The following is a 20,567-nucleotide window of genomic DNA, read 5'->3' as shown; positions in this document are numbered from 1 at the left end:
CGATTCTCCCACGTCACGCCCACGTCACACCCGTCACGTTCGAATATCCCACGTCACACCCACTTCACACCCATGTCACATTCGAATCTCCCACTCACACCCAGGTCACGATCGAATCTCCCACGACACGCCCACGTCACACCCACGTCACGTTCGAATATCCCACGCCACGCCCACGTCACGTTCGAATCTCCCACGCCACGCCCACGTCACGTTCGAATCTTCCACGTCACACCCACGTCACGTTCGAATCTCCCACGTCACGCCCACGTCACGTTCGAATCACCCACGCGACGCCCACGTCACGTTCGAATATTCACCTCACACCCACGTCACGTTCGAATCTCCATCGTCACACCCACGTCACACCCACGACACGTTCGAATCTCCCTCGTCACAGCCACGTCACACCCACGTCACGTTAGAATCACCCACGCGACGCCCACGTCACGTGCGAATATCTCACGTCACACACACGTCACGTTCGAATCTCCCACGTCACACCCACGTCACGCCCACGTCACGTTCGAATCTCCCACGTCACACCCACGTCACGTTCGAATCTCCCACGTCACGCCAACGTCACACCCACGTCACGTTCGAATATCCCACGTCACACCCACTTCACACCCATGTCACGTTCGAATCTCCCACTCACACCCAGGTCACGATCGAATCTCCCACGTCACACCCACGTCACGTTCGAAACTCCCACGTCACGCCCACGTCACGTTCGAATGTCTCACCTCACACCCACGTCACGTTCGAATCTCCCACGTCACGCCCAAGTCACGTTCGAATGTCTCACGTCACACGCACGTCACGTTCGAATCTCCCACGTCACGCCCACGTCACACCCACGTCACGTTCGAATCTCCCACGTCACGCCCAAGTCACGTTCGAATCACCCACTTCACACCCACGTCACGTTCGAATCTCCCACGTCACACCCACGTCACGTTCCAAACACCCACGTCACGTTCGAATCACCGAGGTCACACCCACGTCACGTTCTAATCACCCACGTCACGCCCACGTCACGTTCGAATCACCCACGCCACACCCACGTCACGTTCGAATCTCCCACGTCACACCCACCTCGCCTTCGAAGCACATATCGAACAACCATGCTCCTGCCTTGCAACAGCCTCACACTGCTAGTGCCAAGGTGTGAGGACAGCTGGTGTAGGCTTGCGGAGGGGAGGCAAGGGAGCCGGGCACTCGTGGTGGGGGCTGTCCTAGGCATGCGGAGGGAAGCTCTGCCTTCCCAGTGCTCTTGCCTCTGAGCCCTGCTTGGTGGGGGAGCCTTGAAGCAGGGCGGCACACCCACGCCAATTTCGAACCACCCAGGTCACGTTCGAATCTCCCACGTGACGCCCACGTCACGTTCGAAACTCCCACGTCACGCCCACGTCACTTTCGAATGTCTCACTTCACACCCAAGTCACGTTCGATTCTCCCACGTCACGCCCACGTCACACCCACGTCACGTTCGAATATCCCACGTCACACCCACTTCACACCCATGTCACGTTCGAATCTCCCTCGTCACACCCACGTCACGTTCGAATGTCTCCCGTCACACCCACGTCACGTTCGAATCTCCCACGTCACACCCATTCACACCCACGTCACGTTCGAATCTCCCACGTCACGCCCACGTCACGTTCGAATGTCTCACGTCACACCCAGGTCACGTTCGAATCACCCATGTCACACCTACGTCACGTTCGATTCTCCCACGTCACGCCCACGTCACACCCACGTCACGTTCGAATCTCCCACGTCACACCCACGTCACGTTCGAATCACCCACGCGACGCCCACGTCACGTGCGAATATCTCACGTCACACACACGTCACGTTCGAATCTCCCACGTCACACCCACGTCACGCCCACGTCTCGTTCGAATCTCCCACGTCACACCCACGTCACGTTCGAATCTCCCACGCCACGCCCACGTCACGTTCGAATCTCCCACGTCACGCCCACGTCAGACCCACGTCACGTTCGAATCACCCACGTCACGCCCACGTCACGTGCGAATATCTCACGTCACACACACGTCACGTTCGAATCTCCCACGTCACACCCACGTCACGCCCACGTCACGTTCGAATCTCCCACGTCACGCCCACGTCACGTTCGAATCACCCACGTCACGCCCACGTCACGTTCGAATCATCCACGTCACGCCCACGTCACGTTCGAATGTCTCACATCACACCCACTTCACACCCACGTCACGTTCGAATCTCCCTCGTCACACCCACGTCAATTTTGAATGTCTCACGTCACGCCCACGTCACGTTCGAATCTCCCACGTCACACCCACGTCACACCCACGTCACGTTCGAATCTCCCACGTCACACCCATTCACACCCACGTCACGTTCGAATCACCCACGTCACGCCCACGTCACGTTCGAATGTCTCATGTCACACCCAGGTCACGTTCAAATCACCCATGTCACACCCACGTCACGTTCGATTCTCCCACGTCACGCCCCCGTCACACCCACGTCACGTTCGAATCTCCCACGTCACACCAACTTCACACCCACATCACGTTCGAACCTCCCACGTCACACCCAGGTCACGGTCGAATGTCTCACGTCACACTCAGGTCACGTTCGAATCACCCACGTCACGCCCACGTCACTTTCGAATGTCTCAGGTCACACCCACGTCATTTTCGAATCTCCACGTCACGCCCACGTCACGTTCGAAACTCCCACGTCACGCCCACGTCACGTCCGAATGTCTCACTTCACACCGAAGTCACGTTCGATTCTCCCACGTCACGCCCACGTCACACCCGTCACGTTCGAATATCCCACGTCACACCCACTTCACACCCATGTCACATTCGAATCTCCCACTCACACCCAGGTCACGATCGAATCTCCCACGACACGCCCACGTCACACCCACGTCACGTTCGAATATCCCACGCCACGCCCACGTCACGTTCGAATCTCCCACGCCACGCCCACGTCACGTTCGAATCTTCCACGTCACACCCACGTCACGTTCGAATCTCCCACGTCACGCCCACGTCACGTTCGAATCACCCACGCGACGCCCACGTCACGTTCGAATATTCACCTCACACCCACGTCACGTTCGAATCTCCATCGTCACACCCACGTCACACCCACGACACGTTCGAATCTCCCTCGTCACAGCCACGTCACACCCACGTCACGTTAGAATCACCCACGCGACGCCCACGTCACGTGCGAATATCTCACGTCACACACACGTCACGTTCGAATCTCCCACGTCACACCCACGTCACGCCCACGTCACGTTCGAATCTCCCACGTCACACCCACGTCACGTTCGAATCTCCCACGTCACGCCAACGTCACACCCACGTCACGTTCGAATATCCCACGTCACACCCACTTCACACCCATGTCACGTTCGAATCTCCCACTCACACCCAGGTCACGATCGAATCTCCCACGACACGCCCACGTCACACCCACGTCACGTTCTAATCACCCACGTCACGCCCACGTCACACCCACGTCACGTTCTAATCTCCCACGTCACGCCCACGTCACGTTCGAATCTCCCACGTCACACCCACCTCGCCTTCGAAGCACATATCGAACAACCATGCTCCTGCCTTGCAACAGCCTCACACTGCTAGTGCCAAGGTGTGAGGACAGCTGGTGTAGGCTTGCGGAGGGGAGGCAAGGGAGCCGGGCACTCGTGGTGGGGGCTGTCCTAGGCATGCGGAGGCAAGCTCTGCCTTCCCAGTGCTCTTGCCTCTGAGCCCTGCTTGGTGGGGGAGCCTTGAAGCAGGGCGGCACACCCACGCCAATTTCGAACCACCCAGGTCACGTTCGAATCTCCCACGTGACGCCCACGTCACGTTCGAAACTCCCACGTCACGCCCACGTCACTTTCGAATGTCTCACTTCACACCCAAGTCACGTTCGATTCTCCCACGTCACGCCCACGTCACACCCACGTCACGTTCGAATATCCCACGTCACACCCACTTCACACCCATGTCACGTTCGAATCTCCCTCGTCACACCCACGTCACGTTCGAATGTCTCCCGTCACACCCACGTCACGTTCGAATCTCCCACGTCACACCCATTCACACCCACGTCACGTTCGAATCTCCCACGTCACGCCCACGTCACGTTCGAATGTCTCACGTCACACCCAGGTCACGTTCGAATCACCCATGTCACACCTACGTCACGTTCGATTCTCCCACGTCACGCCCACGTCACACCCACGTCACGTTCGAATCTCCCACGTCACACCCACGTCACGTTCGAATCACCCACGCGACGCCCACGTCACGTGCGAATATCTCACGTCACACACACGTCACGTTCGAATCTCCCACGTCACACCCACGTCACGCCCACGTCTCGTTCGAATTTCCCACGTCACACCCACGTCACGTTCGAATCTCCCACGCCACGCCCACGTCACGTTCGAATCTCCCACGTCACGCCCACGTCAGACCCACGTCACGTTCGAATCACCCACGTCACGCCCACGTCACGTGCGAATATCTCACGTCACACACACGTCACGTTCGAATCTCCCACGTCACACCCACGTCACGCCCACGTCACGTTCGAATCTCCCACGTCACGCCCACGTCAGGTTCGAATCACCCACGTCACGCCCACGTCACGTTCGAATCATCCACGTCACGCCCACGTCACGTTCGAATGTCTCACATCACACCCACTTCACACCCACGTCACGTTCGAATCTCCCACGTCAGGCCAACGTCACGTTCGAATCTCCCACGTCACACCCACGTAACGTTCGAATGTCTCTCGTCACGCTCACGTCACGTTCGAATGTCTCACGTCACACCCACGTCACACCCACGTCACGTTCGAATCTCCCACGTCACACCCACGTAACGTTCGAATCTGCCACTACACGCCCACGTCACACCCACGTCACGTTAGAATCACCCACGTCACACCCACGTCACGTTCGAATCTCCCACGTCACACCCACGTCACGTTCGAAACTCCCACGTCACGCCCACGTCACGTTCGAATCACCCACGTCACGCCCAAGTCACGTTCGAATGTCTCACGTCACACGCACGTCACGTTCGAATCTCCCACGTCACGCCCACGTCACACCCACGTCACGTTCGAATCTCCCACGTCACGCCCAAGTCACGTTCGAATCACCCACTTCACACCCACGTCACGTTCGAATCTCCCACGTCACACCCACGTCACGTTCCAAACACCCACGTCACGTTCGAATCATCGAGGTCACACCCACGTCACGTTCTAATCACCCACGTCACACCCACGTCACGTTCGAATCACCCACGCCACACCCACGTCACGTTCGAATCTCCCACGTCACACCCACCTCGCCTTCGAAGCACATATCGAACAACCATGCTCCTGCCTTGCAACAGCCTCACACTGCTAGTGCCAAGGTGTGAGGACAGCTGGTGTAGGCTTGCGGAGGGGAGGCAAGGGAGCCGGGCACTCGTGGTGGGGGCTGTCCTAGGCATGCGGAGGCAAGCTCTGCCTTCCCAGTGCTCTTGCCTCTGAGCCCTGCTTGGTGGGGGAGCCTTGAAGCAGGGCGGCACACCCACGCCAATTTCGAACCACCCAGGTCACGTTCGAATCTCCCACGTGACGCCCACGTCACGTTCGAAACTCCCACGTCACGCCCACGTCACTTTCGAATGTCTCACTTCACACCCAAGTCACGTTCGATTCTCCCACGTCACGCCCACGTCACACCCACGTCACGTTCGAATATCCCACGTCACACCCACTTCACACCCATGTCACGTTCGAATCTCCCTCGTCACACCCACGTCACGTTCGAATGTCTCCCGTCACACCCACGTCACGTTCGAATCTCCCACGTCACACCCATTCACACCCACGTCACGTTCGAATCTCCCACGTCACGCCCACGTCACGTTCGAATGTCTCACGTCACACCCAGGTCACGTTCGAATCACCCATGTCACACCTACGTCACGTTCGATTCTCCCACGTCACGCCCACGTCACACCCACGTCACGTTCGAATCTCCCACGTCACACCCACGTCACGTTCGAATCACCCACGCGACGCCCACGTCACGTGCGAATATCTCACGTCACACACACGTCACGTTCGAATCTCCCACGTCACACCCACGTCACGCCCACGTCTCGTTCGAATCTCCCACGTCACACCCACGTCACGTTCGAATCTCCCACGCCACGCCCACGTCACGTTCGAATCTCCCACGTCACGCCCATTCACACCCACGTCACGTTCGAATCACCCACGTCACGCCCACGTCACGTTCGAATGTCTCACGTCACACCCAGGTCACGTTCGAATCTCCCACGTCACACCCATTCACACCCACGTCACGTTCGAATCTCCCACGTCACGCCCACGTCACACCCACGTCACGTTCGAATATCCCACGTCACACCCACTTCACACCCACGACACGTTCGAATCTCCCTCGTCACACCCACGTCACACCCACGTCACGTTCGAATCACCCACGTCACGCCCACGACACGTTCGAATCACCCACGAAACACCCACCTCCTTTCGAAGCACATATCAAACAACCATGCTCCTCCCTTGCAACAGCCTCACACTGCTAGTGCCAAGGTGAGAGGACAGCTGGTGTAGGCTTGCGGAGGGGAGGCAAGGGAGCCGGGCACTCGTGGTGGGGGCTGTCCTAGGCATGCGGAGGCAAGCTCTGCCTTCCCAGTGCTCTTGCCTCTGAGCCCTGCTTGGTGGGGGAGCCTTGAAGCAGGGCGGCACACCCACGCCAATTTCGAACCACCCAGGTCACGTTCGAATCTCCCACGTGACGCCCACGTCACGTTCGAAACTCCCACGTCACGCCCACGTCACTTTCGAATGTCTCACTTCACACCCAAGTCACGTTCGATTCTCCCACGTCACGCCCACGTCACACCCACGTCACGTTCGAATATCCCACGTCACACCCACTTCACACCCATGTCACGTTCGAATCTCCCTCGTCACACCCACGTCACGTTCGAATGTCTCCCGTCACACCCACGTCACGTTCGAATCTCCCACGTCACACCCATTCACACCCACGTCACGTTCGAATCTCCCACGTCACGCCCACGTCACGTTCGAATGTCTCACGTCACACCCAGGTCACGTTCGAATCACCCATGTCACACCTACGTCACGTTCGATTCTCCCACGTCACGCCCACGTCACACCCACGTCACGTTCGAATCTCCCACGTCACACCCACGTCACGTTCGAATCACCCACGCGACGCCCACGTCACGTGCGAATATCTCACGTCACACACACGTCACGTTCGAATCTCCCACGTCACACCCACGTCACGCCCACGTCTCGTTCGAATCTCCCACGTCACACCCACGTCACGTTCGAATCTCCCACGCCACGCCCACGTCACGTTCGAATCTCCCACGTCACGCCCACGTCAGACCCACGTCACGTTCGAATCACCCACGTCACGCCCACGTCACGTGCGAATATCTCACGTCACACACACGTCACGTTCGAATCTCCCACGTCACACCCACGTCACGCCCACGTCACGTTCGAATCTCCCACGTCACGCCCACGTCAGGTTCGAATCACCCACGTCACGCCCACGTCACGTTCGAATCATCCACGTCACGCCCACGTCACGTTCGAATGTCTCACATCACACCCACTTCACACCCACGTCACGTTCGAATCTCCCTCGTCACACCCACGTCAATTTTGAATGTCTCACGTCACGCCCACGTCACGTTCGAATCTCCCACGTCACACCCACGTCACACCCACGTCACGTTCGAATCTCCCACGTCACACCCATTCACACCCACGTCACGTTCGAATCACCCACGTCACGCCCACGTCACGTTCGAATGTCTCATGTCACACCCAGGTCACGTTCAAATCACCCATGTCACACCCACGTCACGTTCGATTCTCCCACGTCACGCCCCCGTCACACCCACGTCACGTTCGAATCTCCCACGTCACACCAACTTCACACCCACATCACGTTCGAACCTCCCACGTCACACCCAGGTCACGGTCGAATGTCTCACGTCACACTCAGGTCACGTTCGAATCACCCACGTCACGCCCACGTCACTTTCGAATGTCTCCGGTCACACCCACGTCATTTTCGAATCTCCACGTCACGCCCACGTCACGTTCGAAACTCCCACGTCACGCCCACGTCACGTCCGAATGTCTCACTTCACACCGAAGTCACGTTCGATTCTCCCACGTCACGCCCACGTCACACCCGTCACGTTCGAATATCCCACGTCACACCCACTTCACACCCATGTCACATTCGAATCTCCCACTCACACCCAGGTCACGATCGAATCTCCCACGACACGCCCACGTCACACCCACGTCACGTTCGAATATCCCACGCCACGCCCACGTCACGTTCGAATCTCCCACGCCACGCCCACGTCACGTTCGAATCTTCCACGTCACACCCACGTCACGTTCGAATCTCCCACGTCACGCCCACGTCACGTTCGAATCACCCACGCGACGCCCACGTCACGTTCGAATATTCACCTCACACCCACGTCACGTTCGAATCTCCATCGTCACACCCACGTCACACCCACGACACGTTCGAATCTCCCTCGTCACAGCCACGTCACACCCACGTCACGTTCGAATCACCCACGCGACGCCCACGTCACGTGCGAATATCTCACGTCACACACACGTCACGTTCGAATCTCCCACGTCACACCCACGTCACGCCCACGTCACGTTCGAATCTCCCACGTCACACCCACGTCACGTTCGAATCTCCCACGTCACGCCAACGTCACACCCACGTCACGTTCGAATATCCCACGTCACACCCACTTCACACCCATGTCACGTTCGAATCTCCCACTCACACCCAGGTCACGATCGAATCTCCCACGACACGCCCACGTCACACCCACGTCACGTTCTAATCACCCACGTCACGCCCACGTCACACCCACGTCACGTTCTAATCTCCCACGTCACGCCCACGTCACGTTCGAATCTCCCACGTCACACCCACCTCGCCTTCGAAGCACATATCGAACAACCATGCTCCTGCCTTGCAACAGCCTCACACTGCTAGTGCCAAGGTGTGAGGACAGCTGGTGTAGGCTTGCGGAGGGGAGGCAAGGGAGCCGGGCACTCGTGGTGGGGGCTGTCCTAGGCATGCGGAGGCAAGCTCTGCCTTCCCAGTGCTCTTGCCTCTGAGCCCTGCTTGGTGGGGGAGCCTTGAAGCAGGGCGGCACACCCACGCCAATTTCGAACCACCCAGGTCACGTTCGAATCTCCCACGTGACGCCCACGTCACGTTCGAAACTCCCACGTCACGCCCACGTCACTTTCGAATGTCTCACTTCACACCCAAGTCACGTTCGATTCTCCCACGTCACGCCCACGTCACACCCACGTCACGTTCGAATATCCCACGTCACACCCACTTCACACCCATGTCACGTTCGAATCTCCCTCGTCACACCCACGTCACGTTCGAATGTCTCCCGTCACACCCACGTCACGTTCGAATCTCCCACGTCACACCCATTCACACCCACGTCACGTTCGAATCTCCCACGTCACGCCCACGTCACGTTCGAATGTCTCACGTCACACCCAGGTCACGTTCGAATCACCCATGTCACACCCACGTCACGTTCGAATCTCCATCGTCACACCCACGTCACACCCACGACACGTTCGAATCTCCCTCGTCACAGCCACGTCACACCCACGTCACGTTCGAATCACCCACGTCACGCCCACGACACGTTCGAATCACCCACGAAACACCCACCTCCTTTCGAAGCACATATCAAACAACCATGCTCCTCCCTTGCAACAGCCTCACACTGCTAGTGCCAAGGTGAGAGGACAGCTGGTGTAGGCTTGCGGAGGGGAGGCAAGGGAGCCGGGCACTCGTGGTGGGGGCTGTCCTAGGCATGCGGAGGCAACCTCTGCCTTCCCAGTGCTCTTGCCTCTGAGCCCTGCTTGGTGGGGGAGCCTTGAAGCAGGGTGGCACACCCACGCCAATTTCGAACCACCCAGGTCACGTTCGAATCTCTCACGTCACACTCAGGTCACGTTCGAATCTCCCACGTAACACACACGTCACCTTCGAATGTCTCACGTCACACACACGTCACGTTCGAATCTACCACGTCACACCCACGTCACGTTCGAATCTCCCACGTCAGGCCCACGTCACGTTCGAATCTCCCACGTCACACCCACGTAACGTTCGAATGTCTCTCGTCACGCTCACGTCACGTTCGAATGTCTCACGTCACACCCACGTCACACCCACGTCACGTTCAAATCTCCCACGTCACACCCACGTAACGTTCGAATCTGCCACTACACGCCCACGTCACACCCACGTCACGTTAGAATCACCCACGTCACACCCACGTCACGTTCGAATCTCCCACGTCAGGCCCACGTCACGTTCGAAACTCCCACGTCACGCCCACGTCACGTTCGAATGTCTCACCTCACACCCACGTCACGTTCGAATCTCCCACGTCACGCCCAAGTCACGTTCGAATGTCTCACGTCACACGCACGTCACGTTCGAATCTCCCACGTCACGCCCACGTCACACCCACGTCACGTTCGAATCTCCCACGTCACGCCCAAGTCACGTTCGAATCACCCACTTCACACCCACGTCACGTTCGAATCTCCCACGTCACACCCACGTCACGTTCCAAACACCCACGTCACGTTCGAATCATCGAGGTCACACCCACGTCACGTTCTAATCACCCACGTCACACCCACGTCACGTTCGAATCACCCACGCCACACCCACGTCACGTTCGAATCTCCCACGTCACACCCACCTCGCCTTCGAAGCACATATCGAACAACCATGCTCCTGCCTTGCAACAGCCTCACACTGCTAGTGCCAAGGTGTGAGGACAGCTGGTGTAGGCTTGCGGAGGGGAGGCAAGGGAGCCGGGCACTCGTGGTGGGGGCTGTCCTAGGCATGCGGAGGGAAGCTCTGCCTTCCCAGTGCTCTTGCCTCTGAGCCCTGCTTGGTGGGGGAGCCTTGAAGCAGGGCGGCACACCCACGCCAATTTCGAACCACCCAGGTCACGTTCGAATCTCCCACGTGACGCCCACGTCACGTTCGAAACTCCCACGTCACGCCCACGTCACTTTCGAATGTCTCACTTCACACCCAAGTCACGTTCGATTCTCCCACGTCACGCCCACGTCACACCCACGTCACGTTCGAATATCCCACGTCACACCCACTTCACACCCGTCACGTTCGAATCTCCCTCGTCACACCCACGTCACGTTCGAATGTCTCCCGTCACACCCACGTCACGTTCGAATCTCCCACGTCACACCCATTCACACCCACGTCACGTTCGAATCTCCCACGTCACGCCCACGTCACGTTCGAATGTCTCACGTCACACCCAGGTCACGTTCGAATCACCCATGTCACACCTACGTCACGTTCGATTCTCCCACGTCACGCCCACGTCACACCCACGTCACGTTCGAATCTCCCACGTCACACCCACGTCACGTTCGAATCACCCACGCGACGCCCACGTCACGTGCGAATATCTCACGTCACACACACGTCACGTTCGAATCTCCCACGTCACACCCACGTCACGCCCACGTCTCGTTCGAATCTCCCACGTCACACCCACGTCACGTTCGAATCTCCCACGCCACGCCCACGTCACGTTCGAATCTCCCACGTCACGCCCATTCACACCCACGTCACTTTCGAATCACCCACGTCACGCCCACGTCACGTTCGAATGTCTCATGTCACACCCAGGTCACGTTCAAATCACCCATGTCACACCCACGTCACGTTCGATTCTCCCACGTCACGCCCCCGTCACACCCACGTCACGTTCGAATGTCTCACATCACACCAACTTCACACCCACATCACGTTCGAACCTCCCACGTCACACCCAGGTCACGGTCGAATGTCTCACGTCACACTCAGGTCACGTTCGAATCACCCACGTCACGCCCACGTCACTTTCGAATGTCTCAGGTCACACCCACGTCATTTTCGAATCTCCACGTCACGCCCACGTCACGTTCGAAACTCCCACGTCACGCCCACGTCACGTCCGAATGTCTCACTTCACACCGAAGTCACGTTCGATTCTCCCACGTCACGCCCACGTCACACCCGTCACGTTCGAATCACCCACGTCACGCCCACGTCACGTGCGAATATCTCACGTCACACACACGTCACGTTCGAATCTCCCACGTCACACCCACGTCACGCCCACGTCACGTTCGAATCTCCCACGTCACGCCCACGTCACGTTCGAATCACCCACGTCACGCCCACGTCACGTTCGAATCATCCACGTCACGCCCACGTCACGTTCGAATGTCTCACATCACACCCACTTCACACCCACGTCACGTTCGAATCTCCCTCGTCACACCCACGTCAATTTTGAATGTCTCACGTCACGCCCACGTCACGTTCGAATCTCCCACGTCACACCCACGTCACACCCACGTCACGTTCGAATCTCCCACGTCACACCCATTCACACCCACGTCACGTTCGAATCACCCACGTCACGCCCACGTCACGTTCGAATGTCTCATGTCACACCCAGGTCACGTTCAAATCACCCATGTCACACCCACGTCACGTTCGATTCTCCCACGTCACGCCCCCGTCACACCCACGTCACGTTCGAATCTCCCACGTCACACCAACTTCACACCCACATCACGTTCGAACCTCCCACGTCACACCCAGGTCACGGTCGAATGTCTCACGTCACACTCAGGTCACGTTCGAATCACCCACGTCACGCCCACGTCACTTTCGAATGTCTCAGGTCACACCCACGTCATTTTCGAATCTCCACGTCACGCCCACGTCACGTTCGAAACTCCCACGTCACGCCCACGTCACGTCCGAATGTCTCACTTCACACCGAAGTCACGTTCGATTCTCCCACGTCACGCCCACGTCACACCCGTCACGTTCGAATATCCCACGTCACACCCACTTCACACCCATGTCACATTCGAATCTCCCACTCACACCCAGGTCACGATCGAATCTCCCACGACACGCCCACGTCACACCCACGTCACGTTCGAATCTCCCACGCCACGCCCACGTCACGTTCGAATCTTCCACGTCACACCCACGTCACGTTCGAATCTCCCACGTCACGCCCACGTCACGTTCGAATCACCCACGCGACGCCCACGTCACGTTCGAATATTCACCTCACACCCACGTCACGTTCGAATCTCCATCGTCACACCCACGTCACACCCACGACACGTTCGAATCTCCCTCGTCACAGCCACGTCACACCCACGTCACGTTCGAATCACCCACGCGACGCCCACGTCACGTGCGAATATCTCACGTCACACACACGTCACGTTCGAATCTCCCACGTCACACCCACGTCACGCCCACGTCACGTTCGAATCTCCCACGTCACACCCACGTCACGTTCGAATCTCCCACGTCACGCCAACGTCACACCCACGTCACGTTCGAATATCCCACGTCACACCCACTTCACACCCATGTCACGTTCGAATCTCCCACTCACACCCAGGTCACGATCGAATCTCCCACGACACGCCCACGTCACACCCACGTCACGTTCTAATCACCCACGTCACGCCCACGTCACACCCACGTCACGTTCTAATCTCCCACGTCACGCCCACGTCACGTTCGAATCTCCCACGTCACACCCACGTCACGTTCGAATCACCCACGCGACGCCCACGTCACGTGCGAATATCTCACGTCACACACACGTCACGTTCGAATCTCCCACGTCACACCCACGTCACGCCCACGTCTCGTTCGAATCTCCCACGTCACACCCACGTCACGTTCGAATCACCCACGTCACACCCACGTCACGTTCGAATCTCCCACGTCACACCCATTCACACCCACGTCACGTTCGAATCACCCACGTCACGCCCACGTCACGTTCGAATGTCTCATGTCACACCCAGGTCACGTTCAAATCACCCATGTCACACCCACGTCACGTTCGATTCTCCCACGTCACGCCCCCGTCACACCCACGTCACGTTCGAATGTCTCACATCACACCAACTTCACACCCACATCACGTTCGAACCTCCCACGTCACACCCAGGTCACGGTCGAATGTCTCACGTCACACTCAGGTCACGTTCGAATCACCCACGTCACGCCCACGTCACTTTCGAATGTCTCAGGTCACACCCACGTCATTTTCGAATCTCCACGTCACGCCCACGTCACGTTCGAAACTCCCACGTCACGCCCACGTCACGTCCGAATGTCTCACTTCACACCGAAGTCACGTTCGATTCTCCCACGTCACGCCCACGTCACACCCGTCACGTTCGAATATCCCACGTCACACCCACTTCACACCCATGTCACATTCGAATCTCCCACTCACACCCAGGTCACGATCGAATCTCCCACGACACGCTCACGTCACGCCCACGTCACGTCCGAATATCCCACGCCACGCCCACGTCACGTTCGAATCTCCCACGCCACGCCCACGTCACGTTCGAATCTTCCACGTCACACCCACATCACGTTCGAATCTCCCACGTCACGCCCACGTCACGTTCGAATCACCCACGCGACGCCCACGTCACGTTCGAATATTCACCTCACACCCACGTCACGTTCGAATCTCCATCGTCACACCCACGTCACACCCACGTCACGTTCGAATCACCCACGTCACGCCCACGACACGTTCGAATCACCCACGAAACACCCACCTCCTTTCGAAGCACATATCAAACAACCATGCTCCTCCCTTGCAACAGCCTCACACTGCTAGTGCCAAGGTGTGAGGACAGCTGGTGTAGGCTTGCGGAGGGGAGGCAAGGGAGCCGGGCACTCGTGGTGGGGGCTGTCCTAGGCATGCGGAGGCAACCTCTGCCTTCCCAGTGCTCTTGCCTCTGAGCCCTGCTTGGTGGGGGAGCCTTGAAGCACGGTGGCACACCCACGCCAATTTCGAACCACCCAGGTCACGTTCGAATCTCTCACGTCACACTCAGGTCACGTTCGAATCTCCCACGTCACGCCCACGTCACGTTCGAATCTCCCACGTCACACCCACGTAACGTTCGAATGTCTCACGTCACGCCCACGTCACGTTCGAATGTCTCACGTCACACCCACGTCACGTTCGAATCTCCCACGTCACGTTCGAATCTCCCACGTCACGCCCACGTCACGTTCGAATCACCCACGACACACCCACGTCACGTTCGAATCTCCCACGTCACACCCACCTCGCCTTCGAAGCACATATCGAACAACCATGCTCCTGCCTTGCAACAGCCTCACACTGCTAGTGCCAAGGTGTGAGGACAGCTGGTGTAGGCTTGCGGAGGGGAGGCAAGGGAGCCGGGCACTCGTGGTGGGGGCTGTCCTAGGCATGCGGAGGGAAGCTCTGCCTTCCCAGTGCTCTTGCCTCTGAGCCCTGCTTGGTGGGGGAGCCTTGAAGCAGGGCGGCACACCCACGCCAATTTCGAACCACCCAGGTCACGTTCGAATCTCCCACGTGACGCCCACGTCACGTTCGAAACTCCCACGTCACGCCCACGTCACTTTCGAATGTCTCACTTCACACCCAAGTCACGTTCGATTCTCCCACGTCACGCCCACGTCACACCCACGTCACGTTCGAATATCCCACGTCACACCCACTTCACACCCACGACACGTTCGAATCTCCCTCGTCACACCCACGTCACACCCACGTCACGTTCGAATCACCCACGTCACGCCCACGACACGTTCGAATCACCCACGTAACACCCACCTCCTTTCGAAGCACATATCAAACAACCATGCTCCTCCCTTGCAACAGCCTCACACTGCTAGTGCCAAGGTGAGAGGACAGCTGGTGTAGGCTTGCGGAGGGGAGGCAAGGGAGCCGGGCACTCGTGGTGGGGGCTGTCCTAGGCATGCGGAGGCAACCTCTGCCTTCCCAGTGCTCTTGCCTCTGAGCCCTGCTTGGTGGGGGAGCCTTGAAGCAGGGTGGCACACCCACGCCAATTTCGAACCACCCAGGTCACGTTCGAATCTCTCACGTCACACTCAGGTCACGTTCGAATCTCCCACGTAACACACACGTCACCTTCGAATGTCTCACGTCACACACACGTCACGTTCGAATCTACCACGTCACACCCACGTCACGTTCGAATCTCCCACGTCAGGCCCACGTCACGTTCGAATCACCCACGTCACACCCACGTCACGTTCGAATCTCCCACGTCAGGCCCACGTCACGTTCGAATCTCCCACGTCACACCCACGTAACGTTCGAATCTCCCACGTCACGCCCAAGTCACGTTCGAATCACCCACTTCACACCCACGTCACGTTCGAATCTCCCACGTCACGCCCACGTCACACCCACGTCACGTTCGAATCTCCCACGTCACGCCCAAGTCACGTTCGAATCACCCACTTCACACCCACGTCACGTTCGAATCTCCCACGTCACGCCCACGTCACGTTCGAATCACCCACGCGACGCCCACGTCACGTTCGAATATTCACCTCACACCCACGTCACGTTCGAATCTCCATCGTCACACCCACGTCACACCCACGACACGTTCGAATCTCCCTCGTCACAGCCACGTCACACCCACGTCACGTTCGAATCACCCACGTCACGCCCACGACACGTTCGAATCACCCACGAAACACCCACCTCCTTTCGAAGCACATATCAAACAACCATGCTCCTCCCTTGCAACAGCCTCACACTGCTAGTGCCAAGGTGAGAGGACAGCTGGTGTAGGCTTGCGGAGGGGAGGCAAGGGAGCCGGGCACTCGTGCTGGGGGCTGTCCTAGGCATGCGGAGGGAAGCTCTGCCTTCCCAGTGCTCTTGCCTCTGAGCCCTGCTTGGTGGGGGAGCCTTGAAGCAGGGTGGCACACCCACGCCAATTTCGAACCACCCAGGTCACGTTCGAATCTCTCACGCCACGCCCACGTCACGTTCGAATCTCCCACGCCACGCCCACGTCACGTTCGAATCTTCCACGTCACACCCACGTCACGTTCGAATCTCCCACGTCACGCCCACGTCACGTTCGAATCACCCACGCGACGCCCACGTCACGTTCGAATATTCACCTCACACCCACGTCACGTTCGAATCTCCATCGTCACACCCACGTCACACCCACGACACTTTCGAATCTCCCTCGTCACAGCCACGTCACACCCACGTCACGTTCGAATCACCCACGCGACGCCCACGTCACGTGCGAATATCTCACGTCACACACACGTCACGTTCGAATCTCCCACGTCACACCCACGTCACGCCCACGTCTCGTTCGAATCTCCCACGTCACACCCACGTCACGTTCGAATCTCCCACGCCACGCCCACGTCACGTTCGAATCTCCCACGTCACGCCCACGTCAGACCCACGTCACGTTCGAATCACCCACGTCACGCCCACGTCACGTGCGAATATCTCACGTCACACACACGTCACGTTCGAATCTCCCACGTCACACCCACGTCACGCCCACGTCACGTTCGAATCTCCCACGTCACGCCCACGTCACGTTCGAATCACCCACGTCACGCCCACGTCACGTTCGAATCATCCACGTCACGCCCACGTCACGTTCGAATGTCTCACATCACACCCACTTCACACCCACGTCACGTTCGAATCTCCCTCGTCACACCCACGTCAATTTTGAATGTCTCACGTCACGCCCACGTCACGTTCGAATCTCCCACGTCACACCCACGTCACACCCACGTCACGTTCGAATCTCCCACGTCACACCCATTCACACCCACGTCACGTTCGAATCTCCCACGTCACGCCCATTCACACCCACGTCACGTTCGAATCACCCACGTCACGCCCACGTCACGTTCGAATGTCTCATGTCACACCCAGGTCACGTTCAAATCACCCATGTCACACCCACGTCACGTTCGAATCTCCCACGTCACACCAACTTCACACCCACATCACGTTCGAACCTCCCACGTCACACCCAGGTCACGGTCGAATGTCTCACGTCACACTCAGGTCACGTTCGAATCACCCACGTCACGCCCACGTCACTTTCGAATGTCTCAGGTCACACCCACGTCATTTTCGAATCTCCACGTCACGCCCACGTCACGTTCGAAACTCCCACGTCACGCCCACGTCACGTCCGAATGTCTCACTTCACACCGAAGTCACGTTCGATTCTCCCACGTCACGCCCACGTCACACCCGTCACGTTCGAATATCCCACGTCACACCCACTTCACACCCATGTCACATTCGAATCTCCCACTCACACCCAGGTCACGATCGAATCTCCCACGACAGCCCACGTCACACCCACGTCACGTTCGAATCTCCCACGCCACGCCCACGTCACGTTCGAATCTTCCACGTCACACCCACGTCACGTTCGAATCTCCCACGTCACACCCACGTCACGTTCGAATCTTCCACGTCACACCCACCTCGCCTTCGAAGCACATATCGAACAACCATGCTCCTGCCTTGCAACAGCCTCACACTGCTAGTGCCAAGGTGTGAGGACAGCTGGTGTAGGCTTGCGGAGGGGAGGCAAGGGAGCCGGGCACTCGTGGTGGGGGCTGTCCTAGGCATGCGGAGGGAAGCTCTGCCTTCCCAGTGCTCTTGCCTCTGAGCCCTGCTTGGTGGGGGAGCCTTGAAGCAGGGCGGCACACCCACGCCAATTTCGAACCACCCAGGTCACGTTCGAATCTCCCACGTGACGCCCACGTCACGTTCGAAACTCCCACGTCACGCCCACGTCACTTTCGAATGTCTCACTTCACACCCAAGTCACGTTCGATTCTCCCACGTCACGCCCACGTCACACCCACGTCACGTTCGAATATCCCACGTCACACCCACTTCACACCCATGTCACGTTCGAATCTCCCTCGTCACACCCACGTCACGTTCGAATGTCTCCCGTCACACCCACGTCACGTTCGAATCTCCCACGTCACACCCATTCACACCCACGTCACGTTCGAATCTCCCACGTCACGCCCACGTCACGTTCGAATGTCTCACGTCACACCCAGGTCACGTTCGAATCACCCATGTCACACCTACGTCACGTTCGATTCTCCCACGTCACGCCCACGTCACACCCACGTCACGTTCGAATCTCCCACGTCACACCCACGTCACGTTCGAATCACCCACGCGACGCCCACGTCACGTGCGAATATCTCACGTCACACACACGTCACGTTCGAATCTCCCACGTCACACCCACGTCACGCCCACGTCTCGTTCGAATCTCCCACGTCACACCCACGTCACGTTCGAATCTCCCACGCCACGCCCACGTCACGTTCGAATCTCCCACGTCACGCCCACGTCAGACCCACGTCACGTTCGAATCACCCACGTCACGCCCACGTCACGTGCGAATATCTCACGTCACACACACGTCACGTTCGAATCTCCCACGTCACACCCACGTCACGCCCACGTCACGTTCGAATCTCCCACGTCACGCCCACGTCACGTTCGAATCACCCACGTCACGCCCACGTCACGTTCGAATCATCCACGTCACGCCCACGTCACGTTCGAATGTCTCACATCACACCCACTTCACACCCACGTCACGTTCGAATCTCCCTCGTCACACCCACGTCAATTTTGAATGTCTCACGTCACGCCCACGTCACGTTCGAATCTCCCACGTCACACCCACGTCACACCCACGTCACGTTCGAATCTCCCACGTCACACCCATTCACACCCACGTCACGTTCGAATCACCCACGTCACGCCCACGTCACGTTCGAATGTCTCATGTCACACCCAGGTCACGTTCAAATCACCCATGTCACACCCACGTCACGTTCGATTCTCCCACGTCACGCCCCCGTCACACCCACGTCACGTTCGAATCTCCCACGTCACACCAACTTCACACCCACATCACGTTCGAACCTCCCACGTCACACCCAGGTCACGGTCGAATGTCTCACGTCACACTCAGGTCACGTTCGAATCACCCACGTCACGCCCACGTCACTTTCGAATGTCTCAGGTCACACCCACGTCATTTTCGAATCTCCACGTCACGCCCACGTCACGTTCGAAACTCCCACGTCACGCCCACGTCACGTCCGAATGTCTCACTTCACACCGAAGTCACGTTCGATTCTCCCACGTCACGCCCACGTCACACCCGTCACGTTCGAATATCCCACGTCACACCCACTTCACACCCATGTCACATTCGAATCTCCCACTCACACCCAGGTCACGATCGAATCTCCCACGACAGCCCACGTCACACCCACGTCACGTTCGAATCTCCCACGCCACGCCCACGTCACGTTCGAATCTTCCACGTCACACCCACGTCACGTTCGAATCTCCCACGTCACACCCACGTCACGTTCGAATCTTCCACGTCACACCCACCTCGCCTTCGAAGCACATATCGAACAA

The sequence above is a fragment of the Apteryx mantelli genome, chromosome 10 (genome assembly GCF_036417845.1).
Source record: "Apteryx mantelli isolate bAptMan1 chromosome 10, bAptMan1.hap1, whole genome shotgun sequence".
NCBI classification, from domain to species: Eukaryota; Metazoa; Chordata; class Aves; order Apterygiformes; family Apterygidae; genus Apteryx; species Apteryx mantelli.
The sequence above is the reverse complement of the archived record's forward strand: the minus strand, read 5'-3'. Positions refer to the sequence as shown.